Source organism: Ailuropoda melanoleuca, chromosome 1, assembly GCF_002007445.2.
Source record: "Ailuropoda melanoleuca isolate Jingjing chromosome 1, ASM200744v2, whole genome shotgun sequence".
Lineage (NCBI taxonomy): Eukaryota > Metazoa > Chordata > Mammalia > Carnivora > Ursidae > Ailuropoda > Ailuropoda melanoleuca.
Window position 1 is genome coordinate 116,295,210 of NC_048218.1, and position 23,602 is coordinate 116,318,811.

The 23,602-nt window shown below is 36.0% G+C and overlaps 1 long non-coding RNA gene across 1 annotated transcript; it reads left to right on the top strand.

Annotated features, from left to right (window-relative positions):
* The first annotated feature begins 556 nt into the window (after positions 1–556).
* Positions 557–8,962, top strand: LOC109490666. The gene is made up of 3 exons (XR_002144024.1): positions 557–739; positions 1,697–1,762; positions 8,898–8,962. It is a non-coding gene; the product is annotated as an uncharacterized LOC109490666 (long non-coding RNA).
* Positions 8,963–23,602: the final 14,640 nt, after the last annotated feature.

Sequence of the window (23,602 nt, forward strand, 5' to 3'; positions counted from 1 at the left end):
TTTCAATTCTTCCCTTCTTTTCATTGATAAAAAAAGCAATAAATGGCCAAATCTAATATTTGGATTGCACCTCCACTGGGTTCATATTTGATTCCTGTCTTCCCTCTGGGCTATAATTGACAGATTCTCAGCTAATCAATTATGAGCCAATTTATTACTCTTTTTGGCCCAGCAATTCATATGGAATAAATTAGGGGTAAGGTTTATTTGTAAAAAACAAAACAAGAAACAAACCACGACCACCACCACGACCACCACTACCACCACCAACAACAAACAACAAAACAGTTAAAGGGCAGGAAGTTTACAATGATCTTTCCAGGTAATAAATTCATACAACAACAGGAAGTAGTTTTACATACTGGAAGTATAGCTTTAGCCCTAACCACCCTGATACCCCCCTCCAAAACCACACTTTGCAGGGAAAAAAATTACTCCACTGTTCATAACGGTTTCTTTCTGATGTCACCCACTGAGCAAATAGCCAGCTGGCAAAACAAACCTGTTAGTATGCGATGAGGCCAGATTTTTAGACGGGTGCCAGCAGAGAGGAGTTTGAAGTCTGTCAACAGATGAAGCCGAAGAACCCACATCTTCCCCTGGGTGCAGGAGCTTTACAGGTGTATTTTACTTTCTCCTGGTACCAAAGTTAGGAAGTACCTGCTTCTAGAGTCCATGACATCAAAGAGACTCTCTATAGAAAACTTTGGGCTCTTCACTTTTGGATTTCCTACAAAAGGTAATATGTATTGTTTTAAGTCATTGTGAGTAGACTATTTTGCAGTTACTTTTATTTCTATCAATTTCTGTACAACTTGAATTCCTGTAAGCATAATAACATAAAACTATGGGACAGTAGTAATTTATAAAAATAAGCAGCTATTAAAAATAAGAAACTGAATATGAAACTAGTTGATGTTATATATTTATGGGAAAAGTGTTGTAAAACATGAATTTCATAAATTTAATTTTTGTAATTATAATATTTATTATAGCATGGTACACTATATCTTTTGAAATTATATATATTTGAAATAAATAAAAATGTCATGCCACTGTACAGGCAAAGTTAATTAACTCTGGATAGATGGATTTGTGAAATGAGGATATATTCATCATTTTTACTCTCTTAACATATGCACTGTCGATTATTTTAATTGAAGATGCATTGTTAATGTGATATTTAAATATAAAAGGGAAAGAAAGACCTTAAAATTATTCCACTTCATTAATTATGAAATAAATGTGAGTTCAAATAAAAATTCAACATTTTCATTTCTATTACTAGGAAAAATATTAAATGCCTATTACTACCATGCATTTTTGTTGAAAAATCAAATATTCAACCATAACTACTTTCTTACTGAAAGCAATTTGCCAATAAATATTTTAAAATTCATTTGTCCAAACAAATTTCTTTTCTCAAGAAAATAATGAGACAATTAAAATATCAATATTTACAACTATGATAATTATAAAAATGTAAGTACAAAATTGATAAAGTTAAAAACAAATAATCAGTTCTTTTGTGAGGAAGCAGTTATATAAATTAAGTTTTATAAAGCTGATGAACAGTTTTCTATATGAAAACAATAGCTTAGGTGGCCAGATAAAACTAACATTTAACCAGTCCTTATTAGGTGTCATTTACTTCTCAAGACTGTTTAATGTTCTCTGGTTTTTTCCTATTTTACAGAGGAAATGTCTGGAATTTAGAGAGTTCAACTCACCTGCTCAAAGACAAAGCCGTGATCAGAAACAGGTTGGTTTTTCAACTCTATCTACTAAATCCAGAATATAATTAATTATTAACTAATTAATTATTTATCTATTTAGAGAGGGAGGGGGAGGGGCAGAGGGAGAGAGAGAACCTTAAGCAGACCCCACGCCCAGTGTGAAGCCCAATACAGGGCTGGACCTCACAGCCCTGAGATGGTGACCTGAGCCGAAGGCAAGAATTAGATGCTTAACCACCTGAGCTACCCAGGTGCCCCTGGAGTACTTTTAAAAATATATTTAGAGTAAGCTGCAGAAATAATTTACAAAACTATTTACTGGAAGACCTATTTAATTTTGCACTTCCAGTGTTTTCTATTTTAATACTTATGTAATTAAAATTGTTCCAAACTAGTGCTATATATCAAAAAAGAACAAAAGGATATGACAGTTTTTAGATATTTATAAATTAAAACTTTCAGTCTGTCTATTCCTAGCATGCCCTCACATGGAATGCTGAATCTTAAAATTAATCTTTTATTAAGCAAAAAATGTATTCAGTATATTTAAGGTGCACAACCTGATGCTTTAATGTTCATATACATAGTGAAATGATTACTATAGTCAGGCTAATTAACATATCCTTCTCACATAGTTACGATTTATGTGTGTGTGTGGTGAGAGCAACTGGAATCTACTCTCTTAGCAAATTACTAGTATTCAGTGCAATAGTACTGACTACAGTCCTCATGCTGTGCATCAGACCTCTAGACTTATTCATCCTATGTAAATGCAACTTTCTTCCTTGGGACCACATTTCCCCATCAGCCACCCCCTCAGCCCCTGGTAACCACCATGCTATGTCTGCATCTATGTATTCAACTTTTTTAGATTCCAATATATGGGAGATATGCAGCATTTTTCTTTCTGTGTCTGGCTTATTTCATTTAGTATAATGTCCTCCAGAATCATCCATATTGTTGCAAATGTCAAGATCTCCTTTTTAATTTTTTTAATTTAATTTTTTTAAAAATTTTATTTATTTTTCAAAAGAGAGAGAGAGATAATGAGTGGGGAGTGCAGGCTCCCCAGCTGAGCAGGGAGCCCAATGTGAGATTCAAATCCCAGATCCTAAGATCATGACCTGAGCCCAAGGCAGAGACTTAACCAACTGAGCCACCTAGACACCCCAGAATATCATCTTTTTAAAGCTGAATAATATTCATGTATATATGGTACATCACTATTCCTTTATGCCTTCATCCATCAATGGACATTTCGATTGTCTCCATATAGCTATTGTGAATAATGCTGCAATGAACATGGGAACACAGATATCTCTTCAAGGTACTGATTTCATTTCCTTTGGATATGCACCCAGAAGTCAGATTGTTAGATTTTATGGCAGTTTTATTTTTAATTTTTTGAGAAGCCTGTGTAATGTTTTCCATAGTTGTTCTACCAATGATGTGTAAGGTCCCATTTCCTCTTCATCCTCACCAACACTTGTTACCTCTTATTTATTTTTATTTTTTTGAAAGCAGCTATCTTATCAGGTGTGAGGTGATATTGAGGTTTTGATTTGCATTGAAATTAATCTTTGGAGCTTAGAACAAATCCAGGGCATTTAAGGCAATTCATCTCTATGTACAGTTCCACCCGATTCTATGCTATCTGCACAGGTTCCCATAAGCATGTCATTGACATAAACAACAAGAACACTGGAGACTTTGTTTAAGCCTTGACAATGTGTCCTTAATGTTAAACATTTCCCTGAAGTTTTATAGCTTATGTGGTAGAGTGTAGTGACAATATTTCTCTGGATATTAAAAAATAATCGCATTTGGAAATTTTGATGTTAGAATAACATTTCCACGTGAAATATAATAATTTATGTCTTGCAATGTGCCCAACCAAGACAGGCACATGACAAAGATTCCCCCCCCCGCTGGTTTTGTAAAGTCCTTAGGAAAATTTGATCTTTAATTAATCTCTCAGAATTGTGTAAATAGAATGTTGTTCTTTTTGCCTTACTCACTAAGGAATTGAGATATAATTCTGCTTAATTACAGAAACTTTCTTTAGTCTTGGTTTTAAATATAAGTATCCCACAATCTTCTCTTTGCTTTTTGACTCTTGCCATTTTATTCATGAGTTTATTGTTTTTAATTATATTAAATAGTTTACTGATCTCAAATCACCTTGCTTCATTGGGAAATCTGTATAGGTTTTTAAATTTTATCTTCCTATTTTCTGAGCAATATTAAGATGACTAACATAGTAAATTACATAAACTAGGCATTCAAAAGTACTATTTTTCATTATTTAGGACAATAGAATATGTCCTATGACTGAATGTCACTTTAAATATTAGAAGATTTCAAACAAAGTGTAAGTATCAAGACATTAACAATAAAAAATATCTGGAGTTCTGGATATGCAAAATAGGTAGAATTTGAATTGATAGTCATCTTTAAAAAAAAAATCACTTAAATAAACACTGACTTTCCTTCTGTTTGGAATTCCTGCACTGATTTATCCGTGATGGGTGTAAATATATGTATGCACACTGCGCGTACGCATACACACACACACACACACGTGTTACCTCAATTACATTTATAAAGTGATATGTCTCATTTATTCAGAGCAGTCTTGCAACCTGAACAGAGCACTTTAAAGGATGAGGAGGTTGTAAAGGATGTAAATATAAAAGTCCCTGTTAACATGTTGAAGTTCAGTTCCTTTTGGCAGTGTGGTCTGTAAGAAACAGAGACATGCATGCAAGTGTACCGTATTCTGTTCATTCAGGCATAACATTTTCAAAGCCTGACTCTGATGGTCACTGAAAGTAAGTTAATTTCCAGAATCCTATTTTTCTCATTTGTAAAACAGAAGAGATAATGCTTGAAGCACAGAATCATTGTAAGGAACTCAAGTTTTCAGCCTACGTTTTCAGGAATATCTAGAGGAGGCCTTCCACATGGCAAGAGCTGAATTCATGCTATTTCTCTATCGTATTTTTAAACTCCTTTTTTAGTGTGCTTTGTGTGGGTGTATGCATGTGTTGTTTAATTGTGTATTTGTTTGTACCATACTATGACATGGGACTTTGTTTTTCTTGAAAATCAAACTTTTTCTATGGTTTAGTAATGGAAAGACAAGTTACGTATAACTGATGGCTGAGTTTCCACCTCAAATGAGGAGAAGCCTTTCTAAAGGACATCAAGCCCTTGTGGTAAGAAAGAAGAGTGCATACGTTTTGCCAGTAGGAGGTAGGGAGTAGAGGATAATGCCTGGAATCATCCAGGTATGTCCTGAGAGGAATTCTGTCATAAAAAAGGGTCCTGGGCATTCTACCTAGAGTAACCTGGCCAAGACACCATGGGAATACCTGTAAGCCTCACAGAAACAATGTGCCTGCCAACGAGACAGCCATTACACAGTTCTGTACCTCATACCATTTGCGCCCGAACACTTGCTGATTACATTTTAATTACTCTGAGAGGGAACAATGCCCCTGTGCATAAATGTTTATCCGCCATTCAATGGCCATTCCCAGAAATCCCCAGGATGTTATACCATATGGGTCCTCCATGGCCAGAGAGTCATGAAGAGAGGGCACCCATCATACTGTGGAGTTTAATTAAACGTGGAAAACAATGTCTTAAGCTGGGATAGTGAGGAAAAGATGCTAGAAGAATTTAACCAGCCAAATAGATAATAATCATACATAAGATTAGTATTAACACCAGTCGTGTTATTGGCACTTGCACATTGTAATAAGTAAGCACAATTATACTTATTTCCCCACTAATAGAAATGTATGTTTGACTATAAGCTTTTGAGATAATTTAAATCATTGTTTCATTTACCTTTTATTATGCAAATTATGAAATGTGAATAATATATATCATCACATACGTGATACAAGTTTCTTCTATTTCCTTTTGCTCCTATAGACTCGTCATTATGCCTACACACATCCTTTTGTTGCCTCTGTCTATATATATATACATATATATATATGTATGTATATATGTATATATATGTGTATATATATGTGTGTGTGTATATATATATATATATATTCATTCCACATTCTTTGTTACTATGGCTTTGCTTCTCGCTTACATGATAATTTACAATAAAAATTCTGCTATCTCAGCAGGAACATTCTGCTTTGATGGCTCTTGGGGACTTAACAGACTCCAAATTATTTATCCTATAACTTCTTCAGAAGATATTATTTCCTTTAAGTTTGTTTATAAACTCACATGTACCTATATCTATTTTAAGATGTATCAGTCAGTGAGAAGTTTTTGATTCAGTTTAAATAGTTTTCATTTTAATTTTAAACTTGTCTACAACTCCTACTGTTAAACTATTTTATAACTATCCACTGCTTATAGCCTAATATGAGCTGTTTCCAGGAGAGAGTAAACAACCATTACCGTCTCATCTGGTTCAATTTTCTATTCTTGTCAGTTACCTTTTCTTGGCTAGCCATGGAAATTCATACACATCGAAGTTAGTTCATTTGTATTCCGGTTCCCAAACATCAAATAAAGTCATCCATAAATTAATTTTATGAGCAATTAAGTTCTTCCAAGTCAATACTTTCTAAATTGATTTATCTTTTACAATCAAGACACAGTTTAGCACCATTTTACTACATTAAGCACAGCTCTAAGATACTTTGCTATTTTGTTTTTGCTTTCCCCCTTTCATTCTTTCTTTCTTTCCTCCCTTTTTAATAAAAATAAAATTGGTGAGAAGCTGAGGACTTTAGCACTGTTTGTGAAGAGGCAGCTGATGCCATGACTCAAGGAGGTGAATTGTTCAGGCAAAGGGCTTGTGGTCCTGGCAGTAGGGACACTGCTGTGATCCTGTCAGGCATGGACTCACTTAGGACTCAAACAAAGAAAATTCGTATCATCAATGGCACAGCATTAGGCAAGAGACAGTATCCAATATGTTTTAAGGACATGAGTAAATGTAATTTGGAGGTAAAAATTTGGCCTCTCCATAGGTCTCCTTATGGTCATTTAGAAGAAACTTACATGGAAGATAGACAATTTTGATTCTAAGAGCTTTCAAAACAGTGCTAGAAAAAAGAGAAAAAATGGGTAGGCCCCATCAGATTGTATGCCTGTTCTCAAGAGAAATAAACAGGGCTGACTCAGGGAGAAGTAGAAAGTCAAGTATTCCTTCGAATGGTTACTATGGAGATAAAACGAAAAGTGATGCTACAGGGGTTTAGCAAAGTGTCTGCTGTACAGCAAGCACCCGATGGTCAGTGGATGTTAGGGTTGTGACTGTGATGATCAGTACTATATGCCTCAGCCTCGGTCACTTCAGGAGCCTTTCCTTTAGTTTTATTTCCATTCTTATTCTATATTATACCTGCCTCTTACATCTTCCCTTTTCAGCAAATTAGTCAAGATTACTAAAACCATTTGCCCAATCCCCGGGGGGTGGGGGTGAAGGAGGGAAGATGTGAACATGCAAGGAATAACTCAGCTGTTGGAATTCTGTCTGTGTTGCAATAGAGAGTCCCCCACGGTTGAAGACTAAAATCAGGCAAGTATACAGAGCCAATACCAGAGTATGTCAAAAGCTTTAAATCAATTTGTTGAAGAAAAGAAGGTGGAATTCATCATTAAAACGGACTCAAGGGCATATAATAAAGCTCAGAAAGGGACAAATCAGATACATGAAAACACACAAACAAACAGCACTTAAAGATGAGCCCACAGGTGTCACTGAAGAGAAAGCCTGAATAATGTGAGAAAGGGCTTGTGAAAGCCAGCAGCCAAGGATGCAAGTAAGGAGAAAGGAGACCCATTTACTCCCTGGAAATTGCTATTATGTGCACACTATGGCATGATATTTGGCATGGATCAGAGAGCACTCCGTTTTTATCATGCGCTTTTCCTAGATGGGACAAGGTTAGTGACTCCCTGGGTTCATCCTGTAGAACTGCGCTATGCAACTCCGTAGGCATTGGTCACATGTGACTCGTGAACATTTGAAATGTCAGGCGTCCCAATAAGGGTATGCAGTGATTACGGAACACACACAGTAGTTCGAAGACTTAGCACACAAAGAAGAATGTAAAATATCTCATAAACAATTTTTAATACTATTTACATGTTGACATAATATTTTAGATATTTTGTGCTATAATACATATACTATTAAAATTAATTTCACCTCTTTCTCTTCACTGTCTTAAAGGTGCTACTAAAAAAGTAAAATTCTATCTATGGTTACCATTATATTTCAGTTGTATATAACATTTTTAGAGATCTTGTCATACTCTGGGATGTTCTTAGACAAACACTCTCCTCACCCAGACTTTTTAATACTCAAAGCACAGCTATGAGTGTAATACTATTATTTTCACTTTGCATCTGACAAAACTTATCCTGCCAGCAGTTGAGTAACTTGCCTTGCTCAAAGTCCCAATTTGGGTACAGGAGCTGGAATTTGGACAGAGTTCTATGCTGATCTCTGTCTGGTGGATCTCTACAAGCTCTCACTTCACCTAGCTCAACAGTGAATAAGCTAGAAGTTCTCCTGAAAAGGATTATGAAAGGACTCAGTAGGCCACCATATCCATATGAATCTTTATTTGGATTTCAGATCACCTCCTGAAACTAAATTTGTTTAGGATGTACTTTTAAATGGGAGGAAGAAGAATCTCTGGTTTTAAAAGAAACAATTACACACATTCTATCAAACTAAATGTTCAGCTGGAATCAGTCCATGGAAGACTTAATACCTAGCTTGTTTTGGAAAAACATTCAGTATGAATAGTCATACACAAATCATGATTGCTACAGTCCATCAGCAACCATTAAATGATCTGTTCAAGTAATAAAGAAACAAAGATGATTAATAATGAAATAGTTTTGCTTTCTCAAGGAAGAGAGAAAGAGTTGCAGGGAACGACTGTAATGGATTTCGGTCAACACCATATGATATGTACAGCTCTGAAAAGTGTCAAAAACTTTGAAGTATTAACATCCCTTTGAGGAGGATTGGAAATTCTTCATGGAAGAGTATTGTCCAGGGACTTGAAAGAAGAGCTAGTCCTTATAACAAGACAGGGAAATGTGAAACAGCAAACTATAGTCAGAAACTTTAGGTCTTGATGATATCTTTTTTCCTGCCAGCAACATCGGGAATTCATGATGGAGGAGTAGAGAGAGAGGGATGTGTCTAATCTTAACTCAGGATGGGGGCGGACGATGACAATGACACCACTGGTGAGTGAATTGCTGAACATCTTAGGTTCTCCGATCATCGTGGTATCTTGGTTGTGGGCTTCTCTGCTCACACTCAGCAGCGAAATTATAACAGCAAAAAGGCAGATGGGTAGTCAATCCTGCAATGTAATTTTATACAGTGAGAGGAAGATAAAGATCCAGAGGCCAGGTGGTTACTCTTTTTAGAAAAAAAAAAAGAAAGAAAGATTATATTGACATTCCAAGAGTTTAAAGTTTGAAAAAGAGCAAAGCTGGGAAAGAGCTGAAGAAACACGTAATTGGTGTGGTCAAGGGCACAAGAATCTGTATGTCCTAATTGCACAAGCAGAAGCAATTAAATGCAGAACAGGGAGGGAGGAATGGGTGGATAAGTTTAAAAATTGTTGAAATTATACTTTATTGTTTATTGGTCTTTAATTTTTTATTCCAAAGCATCCATAAAATGGCATTGCTTAAGTAGTATAATACTTAGAATTCAAAAGTTTACATAGGTAAGATTTTACCTTGGATTTGTCTGGCGAAACAATAAATACACAAATAATAACGATTTGGCATTGTGATGTATTTTTACAGAGTATGAAATAACAATATATTATTAGTTGACAACAATAGCATATCAAAGGTCATACATATTCTTAAGGATGTTGTCCAAATTTAATATATAGATTCTAAGAAAATATCCTGAAAGTTTCAGTTCAGGTGATTTTATTTCTCAAACTGTTCATATGTAATCAAGTAATCAGTGCCCCCCCCCCAAAAAGGAAAAATGAATTATTTGGTTTCTTGGAACTAGTATAGAGTCAGTGTAGTAGTGTTTGTGCAAATGCGGAGGAAATCTTCATTGCTGGTAAATGGACAGCAGTGGTCCGTCTTTCCCAACCCCTGGAGAGAAGGACCTGTAGTTTTCTGTAGCAGACCCCTAAAGATAACTTTTCCCAAGCCAGAAGCACAGCAACGCTCAGGCCCAGACCCAATTTTCAGAACAAGATGTTTCAAATAATTGTACAAGCCCCAGAACTCCAGTGGTGTCCTGGTCCTCCTCCCAGGGAGGAGAAACAATGTGCTTTGTGCTATGTGCTCTTCTGTGCTATAATCACACACATCCTGGTGGAATGGAGCCTGGGGGCGGACAGCACTGATGTTGCCTTGGGTCCCCACCTGGCCTGTTCTTCCAGTCAGCTCTCCAAGCCTAGCCCTGCTCCAATTGCCCATCCGGAGAAGAACTGAAATTTACATGGGCAACTTGGTGCCTATATCTCTCCATCCACCTCTCCTCCAACATCTTAAATGGCCTGCTGAGAAATATGTGCAATTATATAAATTCTACCTCTGGCCATGGGAATAGTGAGAAATTAGAGGTTAAGCCAGTGCAGTTCTGCTAAATGAGAACCTTGGGGTGAAGTGCCTGAGAGTAAGGAATCATAGAGCGGCTGGGAGTGCCCAGCCCTACCTGGAGCTTTGATCTCATTTATAAATCCAGCCACCATTGATGATGACTTCTTCTGTCCTTGATATTTTCCAATTCATCTTAGCCAACTCTTAACAAAGGGGTATCATTTCAGAAAAAGAAAGAGGAAAAAGTCACCATAAGGAAGAGAAGTAAAATAATACATTAGCCTGCTGGATAGAAAGGTATGGAGTCGGGCGGTGGGTGGGTTAACGCAAGTCCAAATGGAAACCAGGAAAATTCTGGCTTGAGGGAAGAGTCCCGCACACAGTCTCCAGAAAACGTTGAGCACTGATGGTAGTGTTATGGTTAGTGCCTATAATTTAACAGATTTTAATCTATTTTTTGCTTATTGAACTTATTTAAATAGTTACTGATCCTACAAAACATTTTCTTCTAGATTTGCTGATTTTTTCCTTTAATAGACAAAATATAATATTTCAAAATCAAAATAGATACATATCTATCTGTATGAATATGAATGATGGTATAAAGATGAATTTGTGAGCTTCTGACATGTATTAAGAAATGTAAATCGAAGAACATTAAGTCGTGTATTGGTACATTTTGTTTGTTGACATAGTAACAAAGCATGCTTTAAACTGAGTAAAATTGGTTTTGAGATCTATGTTCATGGAATGGGGAAGAAAATATTTTTTAAGAACCATTTAAATTTTAAATCCAATGAACTTTACAGAGCCAAACCAGATTATTATCACTGTCCCTAAATTAAAATCTCCTTATTTCATAACAGTATTGAATTTTATAAAACAGGATAAAATAGAAGTTGTTACAGTAAGCATTTCGACAAATCAATTGGTATTTCAACTAAAATCAGCTTAAAGTTATATCAATAGCCAAATTTTGTTAAGCACTTATGGTAATTCTAGCTACAGTGTTAGATCTTTTAAATGCATTATGTCATCTATCATGCCAGTCATATAAAAGAGCTAATATTACCCCCATTATAGAGATGAAGAAACAAGTTTTAAGATATTAAATAACTTGTCTGACATCACTCTTGGGACTGGCAGAGCTGGAATCCCAGCCAAGGTATTCTGACTCCAAAGCCCTTACTAGGAACCTTCAAGTTATTGTTCACCCCACCCCTCCTATTAAGGTGGGCAAGAGAAGGGAGCTTTAGAATAATGTATGCATATGTATCAAATTAAGTAATAGATATATTTTTGCATTGATGTCTCTTGGTGGAGTTTTTAGTCCATTAAACCTTTGTAACAAAGATCTGAATCATAAAATATTACGAATGCTTATAAAGACACCCACACTCACTGTCTCAAATACGTGCTTTCAAGAGCGCGCATACATGACACTGTTTCCTACATGAGCTCAGGCGATGGTGAATTTACTGCTCACCAGAGGTTTCAGTTTGGCTTGATGAGAAGTGAGAGGCCATTTTTTAAAATTATTATTATAAGTATAATGGCATTTCCCAGAGCAATATCTTCCAAGTATTTTACATATGCCTTGCAGTGGTTTGCCAAAAAGCACCTTTTTGGGTGGTGTACTTTTCCTATCATATCTTTCTTTCTTTGCCAGTTTTGAAGGACTGCAGTCCATGTTGCCAGCCAGTTATCCAAGCATATCAGGAATTGCTCTCCTCAGGGATTTGGGATTTACAACTTCTTTTTTTCTTTCCTTCCTTCCTTCCTTCCTTCCTTCCTTCCTTCCTTCCTTCCTTCCTCCCTTCCTCCCTTCCTTTCTCTCCCTCTCTCTTTTGGGCTTCTGTGGAGGACCACACTTAAATAATTGGTTCTAGTGAAATCTTACTCTTCTAGGTTTTCATGTTGCAAGGATGTAAATTTGCACTCCCTTTTCACACCGTTCAAGTCAATTCTTTTCTTCTTTGATGGGCAAATAATAATGTTAAGAATAAAATATAAAAAGTCAATTTTTATTTCACCATTGCAGTGGTCCTTGCAAGCATAACATATATCATCAGCTATGAAAACCACCATTGCCTTCCTGCCCCCGAGCTCTCCTCACTGGTCTTCCTGACAGAGGAAAACATACCCCAGGGGCTCCAGGCTCTGTGCTGTTTCTTTCAGTTATCATAGCAATTACAACTGGAATCGTTCAGTTTACAAGTTCTGTATATGTGTCTCCTCTTCCCGATAAAGTTGTATGTTTTTCGGACCGACAAATACCAGGGAATTGAAGTGTAAATGAGGGTGGAAAAAAACCACTTGTTTCTCAACCCTCCTACTTTCTTGAGCCTTATTCTCACAACCTGCTGGGGCAGCACCTCCGAGAATCCTGGGTAACATGTGTGCACCAGCATCAGTGCTGCTATCTTTTGTAACAGATTTTACAGTTTTCACTGTAAAAGAAATCATGTAGAATAGAAATTTAAGAATGTACAAAGAGGGGCTCCTGGGGGGCTCCATCGGTTCAAGCTGCTGCCTCAGGCTCAGGTCGTGATCTCAGGATCCTGGGATTGAGCCCCACCTCGGGCTCCCTGCTCAGCGAAGAGTCTGCTTCTCCCTCTGCCCCTCCCTCATACTCTCTCTCTCAAATAAATAAATTGAATTTAAAAAAAAAAAAAGAATGTACAAAGAATATGGAGTCAGGGGGGAGGGAGTAATTCATAATCCTATCTACCAAAAGTGTTCATCCTAGTTGTTCATGCTGTATCATCCGAGGGATATATACTTTATATGCTGACTTTCAAGTGGCTCTTTTTACTAACAAAGTTACATGTTATTATAGAAATTTTAAAAATAGAGAAATTAAGAGGCAATTAAGTTAAAGACTTATTAAAAATCACCCCTTAGAGATAAATACAATTCATATTTGTATGTGGATGTATTTAGTCTTTTCTCTGTGAATAAGTATATACTTGAGAAAGTTGATTTGTAAGTGTATTTGATACATAAATATTCAGAAAAGCCAAATAGAATAAAATAAGTAGGATGGATTAGTAATAGCTTTTCTCAATCACCAATTTGGGTGCAAACTTTGTTGACCGTTTTCAGTTTTATCTAGTAATTGTCCACATATATCAAGGGAAGCCTTTCTTTCCCTTCTCAGCTAACGTGTACTTTCATCTCAGGCCTCACTGGCTGTGGAGAACGCGAATGATTTCCACCTGCCTCGAGGAACAACACCAAGGAAAATGAGGTAGCTGTTGAGTTGGCAGGATTGATCAAAAGGAGAATGTATGACGTTGGAGGGGGAATGTTGGTGTTAATTAGCAGAAATGAAATATGTTAAGTCTGTCGATTTAGATGAATGGCCATGGGCAATGAGATGATGTGAGAGAACAGAACATGAATATTCCCACCACCCGCAGGCGTTCCTGACCCAGCGTGAGAGAAGCCCTGAAAAATTGGTCTTACCAAGTTGAAACAAGGTCCCAAATGAGGAAGCTGCGATGTCCCACAGCGGTACTTGACAATCAGGCTCACGTTATGCAAGTGATAACATAAAATAGTCTTCTTTATGAACATGAGGACCCTTTCCTGGTAGAAGACCTTGATTGAGGCCACCCCAAAAGTCTTCTAAAACTTTTATTCTCAGGCGTAAGTGTTGGATTCTTGGTGGGGACCTCATGCAAACGGATCCAATTGTGTCATGGTACTCTTTTTGCGAACCAAGGAATATATTACAAACAGTGAAGAATGTACGGATATTTCAAATCCCCCTATTTGCATAAATAATATAGCAACCAAGTGATTCCTCCCAGAACCTTGTTAATCTGTTTCAGAAAGACATGGCAACTTCAAGAAGGCAGAGAAGCTGCCGTGGAAATCCCCTCTCTGGGGGAGTTTCATTGCCAGGAAGGAGAAGGAAAAAGGACTCCACCTCCATAAATAAGCTTTATCACAAACTTTATCATTTCCTGTTTGTTCTTTTGAAAAACCCATTTGTCTTTCCTCAAGAAACCGATTTGTTCTTCCCACAGAAGCCTGTTCTTACCCCTCCCCTTTCTCTACCATGTTAGGTACAGAAACCTTAAAGTTTACCCTTTAGTGAGCTAGCTACTTCTTTGTTGGCTGCCGTATACCCGTGCATGAACCTGTTTTCTCTCCTGCTGACCTGTGTTTCTTCAGTGTAGTTTGCAGGCATCCAACTGCCAGCCTCACAGAGTAGAGGGAGAGTCTTTCCTTCCAGAAAACAAAGACCTTTCTGTCATTCCAAGCAAGTACCCTTCAGTTGGTGTGATGGTTAATTTTGTGTGTCGACTAGACTGGGCTAAGAAATGCCCAGAATGCCAATTAAACTTTATATCTAGGCATGTCTGTGAGGGTGGTTCTGGAAGAGATTAGCATTTGGATTGGTGAACTGAGTAAAGAAGATCCCTTCACCAAGGCAGGTGGGCAGTATCCAGTCCCTGGGGGTTGACTAGAGCCAAAAGGTGGAACAAGCGCAAATTTACTCTGCTTGAGCTGACATCTGCCTAGTTCTTGGGCATGGGACTTACACTGCCTCTGTTCCAATTCTAAGCCCTTCAGACTCAAGGTTGAATTATACCACCTGCAGTCCTGTTCTCCAGTTTCAGATGGTATATCATGAGATCTAGGCCTCTATAGCCACGTGAGACAATTTCCATAATAAATCCTATATCTGTCTATTTATTTATCATCTATCATCTATCTATCTATCATCTATCATCTGTCATCTATCTATCATCTATCTATCTATCATCTATCTATATCTATCTATCATCTATCTATCTATCATCATTTATCTATCATCAGCTGTCTATCACATTGGTTCTGTTTCTCTGGAAAACTCTAATTTAGTTTGGGAGGGGGACATTTATATTCCATGTGCAGGTCTTCTATAGTGACACATTTACTTTAGAACATATAATGAGTCTTATAACAGAAAAAAAGTCCATGGGAGGATTTTTTTATTTGAACTGTTGGGAATAGGATAATCCTCAAGAAATGCATTTTCTTACACTGGTAAGAGTTGAAACAGAAATGAAAATGCAGAAAAAAAACTCCAAGATCATGTTTCACTCCAACTTATAGACTCTATACAATAGTGTAGCATCCTACAAAATTCCTGAATTGTTGTCCAAGTTGAGTAGAAACCAATGTTTAAGTCTTATGAACATTATTCTTCTATTTTGAATTCTTACATTTGATTCATTTCTCATTAAGTTAGAGCTTTCAAGTCAAGTCTTCAGTAATAATACAAAGATTTTATCAGTTGGGATCAGCTATGAGTAACAGAGACCTTAAAAATTAGAGCAAAGGAAAGACTGATGTCTGGTGCAGAGAAATAGAGGATAGAGATCATAGCCCCAGGAAGTTGTCAGGGTATAAGATTTCCTTTTGCCATCTGCTCTTTTATCTCTAGGGTGTGGCCATTATACATTCACTCCAAAATACATCATTAACATCCTCAGGATACCGTATTTCTTGATACCCAAAGAGCTTTATTTGAAAGACTGTTATACCACCTCACACCATCAATTACGGTTGTATTTGTTGCAAGGACGAAGAAAGTTTCTTTGCATTGCTTGTCGCCACCATTCACATCACAAACTTAAAATGTCCATCAGTAACTTTTATTAAAGACTTTACACCATTCTGCCACCATCATCCCCCATTTGTGAAAATGACACCCAGCGTTCATTCACAAAACCTGGAAGATACTACTCCTTACGCATAACCCACATATAATCTATCACCAATTCCTGTTGATTTTTGTTATCACTTTAAATCAAAGTGGCCACTATTTTTCTCCTTATTGGCCTTCCTATCTCACCCTAGGTTACAAATATCAACCAGAGTGAGAAGTTATATAGAGATCATATCACTCTCCTGATTAAAACCATTCTGTACAGAGATGTCCTTTCATGCCAGACTCGGGTTTTCATGTGGAAGACTTTCCCAGATATTCTCATTGTGTCTGCCTGGTGTGTCACTTCTCAGTGTCGGATTTTTGAGGAATGAACTTTAGGCTTTGTTAAGCTTCTTTACTCTTTCTGTTCTCTATTTTATTAATTTCTATTCTCATATCTAATATTTTTATCCTTCTACATTTTTGCATGTATTCTATTGTCTATTTCTGTCCTTTTAGTATTTCCTCATTTCTAATATCTGAGTTTAAACATAAAAATTACCTTCTAAGTTATGTTAGCCTCACTGCTCAAGTTTTATTAAAATTTTCTTTCATATTCAATCATGTCCCCTTAATATCTAGTCATCATAGGTATTTCTTTTTTAGCCACAAGTTATTTGAATCTATCTTTTTATTATTTTATCATGATTCCTTGTTCATTTTCTTGTTATTAATATATTGATTTATAATTTTAAGGCATAATGTTCAAAAGCTTTTGTATGGTATTGCTTGTTGTTTCCTGTAAATTATTCCCTGGCTAAGTGTATATCAATTTTACAACTGTTTCAATATGCTTTTCACATTTATATCTTCAGTCCCTCTGGAAATTCTACTCAGTGTCATGTGATGGGGATACTTAATATAATGTTTTATATTGATAACCATTTGCCTCTGAATTATTCATAAACTTCTTTCATGGAAGAGACCATGTTTTCCCTATGGCCTTTTAACAACACCTCATCTCATATATACATGTTCTGAATATTCATAATCCTTTTTGTGGGATCTATCCAGCTTCTTTATTCTATTTTTCCAGCTCTTCACAAATACTATATTGTCTTAAATAATATTGCTTTATAATATGTGTTAATATATGATAGGGAAGGTTTCCTTAATTGGTTCTTTTTCAAAACCTTTTTAGTGTTCTGTTTACATACACGTACATATATGTGTATGTACATGTATGTATGTGTCCTTACCTATTCATATACATTAATTACTATTTTAAATTTTAAATTCCATCTTTGCATTTTTAAACTTTATATTGAAGTGAAATTCACAAGGTATGATTAAATATTTTAAAGTGAATCATTAATGTGGCATTTACTGTATTCACAGTGTTACACAGCCTCCTCTGTCTAGGTCCAAAACATCTTCACCATGCCAGAAGTAAACGCTTTAGGTTCCCTATTATTCCTTCTCTCTGGCTCCTGGCAATCACCAATCAACATTTTGTCTCTATAGATTTACTGGTTATGACAATTTTATATAGATGGAATCATACAGTAAGTGATACTTTGTGTCTGGATTCTTTCATCTAGCATAATGTATTCAATGTTCCTCTATGCTATAATATATATCGTGTATTCCATTCCTTTTTATGGCTGAATAGTATTCCACTTTATGTTAGTCTATCCATTCATCTTATTGATGGACATTTGGCCTATTTTCACCTTTTGGCTGTTGCGAATAGTACTGTTTTGAACATGTGTGCACATGTTTTTTTGTTTGAGTAACAGTTTTCAATTATTCAGGGTATATATTTAGGAGAAGAATTGCTGGGTCATATGGGAATTCTATGTTTAACTTTTTGAAGAGTTGTCAAATTGTTTCTGATAGTGGCTGAGCCATTTTATATTCAGTGTACATGGCAATGTACATAAGATCCAATTTCTTCACCTCTTTATCTTGACTTAAGATTTTCCATGTTTTTAAAAATTATAGACATCCTAATAGGTTTGAAATGAGACATCATTGTGGTTTTGATCTTCATTTCCCTAATATGAATGATGTTGAGCATCTTTTCATGTGCTTTTTGGCCATTTGTATATCTTTTTTGGATAAATGTCTGTTTAAGTTGTTTGCCTATTTTTTTTAATTCAATTGTTTGCCTTTTTGCTGTTCAGCTATAGAAGTTCTTTTTATATTCTTTATATTAAAACTTTATTAGTTATTTTATATAATTTCAATCTTTGTAAATTCATTGAGACTGTTTTGTGGCCTAACCTATGGTCTTTCCTGCAGAATGTTCCATGTGCACCTGAGAAGTATGTTTATTCTGCTGCTGTTGGGTCGAATGTTCCATACCTGTATTTAAGGTCTACTTGGTCAAATGTTGTTCAAATCCTATATTTCCTTATTAATTTTATTTCTGAATGGTCTCTCCATTATTGAAATTGGGTGTTGAGTCTCCAGCTATTATTGTGGAACTATTTTTCCTTCGATTCTGTCAATGTTTTCTTACGTATTTTGGGGTTCTATTGTTTGGTGTATTTTTGTATGTTTATAATTGTAATATCAATTGATCCTTTCAAAAATGCATCATGTCTGACTGGCTGGCTCAGTCAGGAGAGCCTGTGACTCTTCATCTTGGGGTTGTAAGTTCGAGTCCTATGTTGGGTGTAGAGATTACTTCAAAATAAAATCTTAAAAAATTTTAAAAAACAAAAAAATTGCATCATACTCTTCTTTGCACCTTTTAAGTTTTTGACTCAAAGAATATTTTTTTCTGATATTAGTATAGCCACTCTTCTCTTTTGATTACTATTTGCATGGAACATGTTTTGTTGTGGTTGTGTTTTACATCCTTTTACTTTCAACCTATTTGTGTCTTTGGATATAAAGTGAGTCTCTTATAGATAGAATATAGATTTTTGTTATTGTTGTTTCCCCATTCTGGCAACCTCTGTTTTTTTATTAGAGAGTTTATTCATATTGAAAGCAATTACTGATAAGGAAGAATTTAATTTTCTCATATTTCTATTTGCATGTGCATATTTTTTTAAAGATTTATTTATTTATTTGAGAAAGAGATTGAAAGAGAGAGAGAGCATGAGCAGGAGGGGCACAGCATGGGGCTCAATCTTATGATCCTGAGATCATGACCTGAGCCGAAACCAAGAGTCCAATGCTTAACTGACCGCACCATTCAGGCCCCCTTCTTTAATGTTCTTTCTATTCTCTATTACTACATTAATTTATGTTTTATTGATTTTTGTAGTATACCATTTTGATCCCTTACATTTCCCTTTCCTATATATACAATTTTAGATATTGTCTAGTTACCATGGGGATTTCAACTCAGTTGCAATAGAATATAAAAATCTCTTTTGCTATATAGTTTGTTCTCCACTCTTTATGTTGTTTTTTTTTCAAAATTACATCTTTACATATTATGTACTCATTAATAGATTATATTATTTTCATGCATTTGACTTTTATTTATTTTTTTTTAAGATTTTATTTATTTATTTGACAGAGATAGAGACAGCCAGCGAGATAGGGAACACAAGCAGGGGGAATGGGAAAGGAAGAAGCAGGCTCATAGCAGAGGGAGGCTGATGTGGGGCTTTATCCCATAATGCCGGGACCACGCCCTGAGCCGAAGGCAGACGCTTAACCGCTGTGCCACCCAGGCGCCCCTCATGCATTTGACTTTTAAACATGAAGAAAATAACAAGAGAAAGTGGTTTTGATGAGAAAGTGGGTGTTAATCTCTTTATCTTTTATGTGATGTCATTTCTCTCTTGTTGCTTTTAAAATTCTGTCTTTCAACCATTTGATTATAATGTGCCTAAGTATTTATTCTTAGTATTTATTTACTTGAATTTGCTTAGTTTCCTGGAGATGATTTCATATCTTTCATCAGATTTGGAAAGTTTTCAGCCATTGTTCTTCAAATCCCTTTCTCTCTTTGCCTTCTGAGAGTCCAATAACATATATGTGGGTATACTTGTGGGTATCCCACAGGTCCCTCAGGCTCTGTTCACATTTTTTCATTTTGCTGTTTTTTTTTTTTAAGATTTTATTTATTTATTCGACAGAGATAGAGACAGCCAGCGAGAGAGGGAACACAAGCAGGGGAGTGGGAAAGGAAGAAGCAGGCTCATAGCGGAGGAGCCTGATGTGGGGCTCGATCCCATAACGCGAGGATCATGCCCTAAGCCGAAGGCAGACGCTTAACCACTGTGCCACCCAGGCGCCCCTCTTTTGTTGTTTTTGTTTTGTTTTGTTTTTGTTGTAGTTAACATTTTTTCATCACTTTTTTCTCTGCTCCTCAGATTGAATAACCTCAATTGTCCAGTTATCAATTTTACTGATTCTTTCTTCTGTCTTGCCACATCCCTATCTCTTCATAGACATTTTCATTGGGTTCAGACATAATTGTACTGGTTTACTTTAGTTCTTTGCCCATTGTTTTCTTTAGCTCCTTGAACATATTAAGACAATTGATTTAAATATTTTATCTAATAAATCTAATATTTGGTCCTCTGCAGGGACAGTTAGGTCAATTTTATTTTACTTTTAGTTGGCCATACTTTACTGTTTCTTGTGTGACTTGTATTTTTGTTTTTGTTTTTGTGGTTGTATTTGAATATTATAATATGATAAGTCTGAAAATCAGAGTCTCTATTTCCTAAGATTTTGTGTGTGTTGTTGAAGTCTGTCATTATCTATTTGAGTTTTTTTTTCTTTTTATCTTTTTTCTTTTTCAAAGACTGTATTCCTTCTATTTCCTCATATGTGGTTATTGCAATCTGTTTCATCATCTTAGTGGTCAGCCAATGACCTGAGGCAGATTTTCTTAAGTATTTGGAGCCGATAAGAGAAAAAGGCAATACTACTGTCCTAGCCTTTGCAGCTTGTTCCTGCACTGCTTAGAAGGGCACTGTTTCAATACTAAGCTGCCAACAGTTCCTTTTCTGCCTTCACCTCCTACTTGTACAGAGCCCAAAGAGCTATCAGACATGCAAGTCTAGGGTCATCTTAGGTATTTTTAAAGCAGGTACTTTGTCCTGAGTATATGAATTGTACTTTCTCTTCTGAGCCCTTATTTCATTTTTTTTTTTTTTAGATTTATTTATTTGTCAGAAAGAGAAAAGGAGTGAGAGCACACACAGGGAGAGCAGCAGGCAGAGGGAGAAGCAGACTCCCCGCTGAGTAGGGAGCCCCATGTGGAGCTCAATCCCAGGAATCCAGGATCATGACTTGAGCTGAAGGCAGATGCTTAACTGACTGAGCCACCCAGGCATCCCATGAGCCCTTATTTCATAAGAGACTTCCTCTTCCGCTTTCTCCTCTACAGGCTTGGGTCTGCATACCACTTGCTCCATCTGCCATACCTTGGCTTCCATAGCAACAGAAAGTATATGCCTTTAAATCTTTTGACAGATACCACCAATGCTCAGAAAGCTGTTCTAGCCCAAGGTAGAGAAGGAGAGGCAACAAAACAGAGCTTAGCCTCTGTGACAGTCGAAGCATCCATATTAGTGCCCTGGCAATCTGTTCCAGAAACTCAAGCTACCACCCCATAGTTGCTTCCACTAAATTGGAAAACAAGAGAGAATAGGCAGGTGAACAAAAGTGCCAGAACATTTTCTTGCCAAAAATCAACCACGCTTTTATCTAATAAACAGTTTTCTGGTGATTTTTTTTCTTATTTTGTAGTTAAGTATTGTAAGATATTATTCAGTGAGGTGTTTTTATATGTACAGTTATGGGATCCTATATAGCCGGACTTTGGGATTTTTTACCATTGCCAGGCTCTAAGTTTTATATAAATTTCTTAACTGTCTAAATCATCTCTCCAGATAGGAAATATAAACTCAGATTTCACAGCAATTTAATGTATGAGACTGGAGCTTAGATTTTCCATGTAAAACTTCATTGCTTTTTAACTCGGGCGTATCAAGAATCTTCATTGTGTTTTTGAATCTACAGGCAGACCTTTTTCTAGATTCCTTTAATGGTTCTATCTTTTATGCAGACGTCTCAGTTCTAACTTCAAGCCACATACTTTCTTTCATGGGTATTTAAAGCCATTACTCTGTATGATACAATCCACTCCTTCCTTTGTAGCTCCAAATTATCTCTTTGTTTCTAATACTAGACATGTTCTGTTCTTTTTTATAAGCTCCAAAGTCCATTTTAAAATTCTTACAGTTGCACAGCATTTCAAAGATTGGCACAGCAACAATTCTGCATAACCTTGCCCCATTTTGCCTGAACTTAAAATTTCTTCATTGATTCTTCAACTCACTTTAATCTGCATCCATCCGTATCACTTCACTGGAGTTGCCACAGTCATCTATGACCTGCAAATTGTCATGTTCCATATCTTTTATACTTTCATTTCACATGATCACTAGGCAGCATCTGGTACAATGAATCATTTTCTTCTTCTTGAACACATTTGTATGTATCTTCTGTGCCTAATCTCCGGTTTTCCTTTACTTCTGATAGTTCTATTCAGTACTTTCTCCAGCTTCTCCTTTAATAATCTTTATTATTATTTTTTTTAGTTTATTACTGAATTATTTTTATTGCTCACCCTGCAGTATAGTCTTACATATTCTTAAGCATTCCAATAGCTTCAATCACCATATATATGACCATAAATTTTTTTATTTCACTAGTAAGAATGTCCACATGACATTTTTATTAAATGCCTTAAGGAACCTAGAGCCAAATATTCCTCAAATCTGAACACTTCTTTACCCTTCCTAAAACTATTATTTTGCATTGTTCATTTCAGTAAATACCAAATTTATCTACTCAGTTGTGCAAATTACGATCCTGGGAAGTATCATTTGGACTTCTCTCTTCTTCATCCTTTCACTCTATGTTAATCATCAGCAAAACTTGTCTTTTCTACAATCAATATATATCTTGATTTTATAAATTTTTTCCAACTTTATTGTCACCATACTCATGCAATACACCATCCTTTCTCACTGAAGTAGTACAATTTCTTCTTAATTGGTTTCTGTGATTTCACTCTTCTGTAAGTCATAAATTTCTCCTAGATTGAACCAGGAATGTTTTCCTAAAATGAAAAACTTCAACAGTGACTGCCAATTGTATATAATAAAAAAGGAAGCATAAAACGATAAGGAGAGAGAGAGAGCACAAACAGAAAAGAAATAACAAAAGGTAGGATGAAATCTAATATAGATCAATAATTACATTAAATAAAAGGTCTAAACACACCAAACAAAGAATGGCAGAGGTAATTTCAAAAATTAACTAACTATATTTTGTCTATATGAAACTTACTTCTACTCTAACAATATTCCTGTAACTGACAGGGGCGCCTGGGTGGCACAGCGGTTAAGCGTCTGCCTTCAGCTCAGGGCGTGATCCCGGCGTTATGGGATCGAGCCCCACGTCAGGCTCCTCAGCTATGAGCCTGCTTCTTCCTCTCCCACTCCCCCTGCTTGTGTTCCCTCTCTCGCTGGCTGTCTCTATCTCTAATAAATAAATAAAAAATCTTTAAAAAAAAAAAAAAAAAAAGAAAAAAATATTCCTGTAACTGACAGATACAGATATATTAAAAAGTGCACATTGACTA